The sequence below is a fragment of the Aplysia californica genome, unplaced genomic scaffold, assembly GCF_000002075.1.
Source record: "Aplysia californica isolate F4 #8 unplaced genomic scaffold, AplCal3.0 scaffold01801, whole genome shotgun sequence".
NCBI lineage: Eukaryota > Metazoa > Mollusca > Gastropoda > Aplysiida > Aplysiidae > Aplysia > Aplysia californica.
Genome location: NW_004799071.1, coordinates 29062 through 31987, shown reverse-complemented (window position 1 = coordinate 31987; position 2926 = coordinate 29062).

Below are 2926 nucleotides of genomic sequence, written 5' to 3'. Positions count from 1 at the left end.
AAACACACACCCACCCACCCACAAACACACACACACACACACACACACACACACACACACACACACACAAATGCGCATTTGCGTGCGCACACACAACTCTGCCCACTCAACAACGTAGGAAATTTATGACGAGACACGGACCAGGCTGAGACCATAGCTAGTCGAGCCTCGGAATAGAATGACCAACGGTAAATCATATTTCACCCAATTATCCAGCTCCAAAAGTAATCAGCACAGACCTATAAGCCTGAGGCCAAAGAAAATGAGACACCGTAAATAACCTAGTAATGCTCTAAAAAGACATCAAAATCAAATAAACCGCCAAAAAACAAAAACCCAACAACACGACAACAAAATGGTTTGTAATAATTCAATATTCTCCCAAATGACGTCATCACTGTGACAGACTTAGAAGATTGTTAGATAACATTCACAATGATAGAAACAATCTTTTTTTAAATGACGCAATCATCTACTTTTAATTTCTTCCTGGAGTACCGTTCTCTTTCTTGTCTTTGTTGGACGGTTGTCGTGTCTAGCTAGTCTAGACCCTTCCCTGAATCGCCTCCGTCAATTTGGCCAGCACTGTGGAGAGCTAATGGGCTCTGAGGCGGCAAACACTTTGTCGTCAAACATTCGCATCTTCCAACACTTATTTCCGGAGGTGATTTATGATGAGTTGTAATATCTGTCGGAAGTTTCCAATAGGGCCCCCCAATGTCCGGGGGGGGGGGGTCGTTTTAGACAGATGGACGCTATGGACAGTGTCTATGTAATACGTTTATGACAACACACGCAAAAGGGGGAGAAGAGGGGGGATAGTTTTAGTAAGGATTTTTTTCGGTTCTCGCAACTGCATAAGGTCATATGAGCGCCAAGGGGTGGATGTCAACAGAGAAATCTTTACAGGGAATCAGACTTACTCTGCTCACCTCTCTAGCCTCAACAGCACAAAGTCTGCTTCGACTATCAAGGCACCCCTGAAATAGCAGTTCACAAGAGAGTGACAAACATACAAAAAAAGTAGAGGAAAAAAAGACGATAGTAAGGATTAGGAAAGGAAAAGCAGCAGTTCCCCCTATGTTGTTCCGAGTTAGGGGTAGGGTTTGAGGTAGGGGTAGGGGTAGGGGTAGGGGTTGGGTTAGGGATAGGGTTTGGGGTAGGGGTAGGGGTAGGGTAGATATAGATCTCTTATTTATTGTATTTATTTGCTGGGGTGGTCGCTCGTTACGGAAGTCCTTCCGGGTGGACGGGGGCTCGCAACTTCTCCAATGACATGTTCTCTATCACAAATGTCCAATGACATGTTTTCTATCACAGATGTCCAATGACATGTTTTCTATCACAAATGTCCAATGTCATGTTTTCTATCACAAATGTTCAATCTTCCCTTCGCTTGGTAAGCACTAAATGACACAAGGGCAGACTGTTACCAAGTTACAGAATTCACTTGGTGCCCCAGTCGTAGCATTGCGTGTAGTGAGAGTTTTACGACATCTGCACCACAGAGGGAGGGAAAAGAACGAACATTTGGAGGTGTCAAAACGAGTCCAGACTTCCTTTCATAGAAAGACAGATGATAAAATGGTTTGGCCACCTGTTACGCATGTCACCTGGCCAGCCAGCCTCGAGAGCCTACAACACCAAGCACTCAGGCTATAAAGGAAGAGGAAGGCCACGCAAAAGGTGGATCGAGGGTGTCAAGGAAACCCTGAGAAAACATAACATCACAACTGAAAGAGCTGCGGAGCTGGCCTACCACTGTATCTCACCTCGACGCTTAACGGCAACAGAGGATGAAAAAGTCAAAGTAAATGAGTAAACCATAGACTCTAGTTCTACTAACATACAAACGGGTAACATTTGAAGCTATCTGGCAAACATCTTGAATACTTACGGGTGGTTGGCAGGTGTTCTGTAGTGGTTTTCTCCTTCTTTCATGTCAAACATCTATCGTGTTGATCCCTCCTCGTTTTCTGTGTGTGTTGTTCACTCGCTTGTAACACCTCTAACCTACGGCATTTATACAACCTTAGGGTGTTCAAAGTGCCGTGAAACTCTAACTAAAACTGAACGTAAAGCTTGTTCACTTTCGTCTGTCGGCGTATAAAAACGTTCTACATCACACATTAATTCACGTATGACAACGACACTTTGCATAGTACTTCTGCAAGCCAGCGAATGTACTAGATAATAATCCCAAAATCTTGATTCAGTAATTTTATCATTTGTTCTCCTGGGGCCCTATAGTAAAACCGCTCATGGATTCCTACACAGGATCACGAAAACGAAAATAAATGACTTACAGTTATAAGTAACGTTGCCTACAAATTGCTCATTTTGAGACAGCGACACCACCCTGCCCCCACATTTCAGTGTAAGTTTAGAGATTTCATCCCCCGGCTGTCTAGACGTCTCCACGTGCTCCACGTGAGTCTCGAAAACTACTCACCCCGTCTTGTGAGTAGCCCAACGTTTCTTAGGCGAATGTTAAAGTGTGTTATTGAAGAAGATAAATCTAATAACAACGTCAATTTGAGAATTGTTTGAAGTGTCAGTTGTAAATTCATTATAATTTTTTGACCCGCTTTAGGCTTACATCAAATAAAACGCAGCGGAACCTTAGTCCTAGAGTGGCCTTTTTGAATGAGCTTGTCTTTTGGATTCTGTCGGTCATCCATCTCTTAGACCCGTGTGCTTTTTTGTTTTAGTAACTGTTTTACGGCTCTTGCAACACAATAAGGTCATACAGGTGCCGACGGTTAAAGGTGATACAAGAGAGTAACAAACACAGAATGAGAAAGAAGGAGGAGAGATCAGGACGATAGATGTTTGATAGGAAAGAAGGAGGAGAGATCAGGACGATAGATGTTTGATAGGAAAGAAGGAGGAGAGATCAGGACGATAGATGTTTGATAGGAAAGAA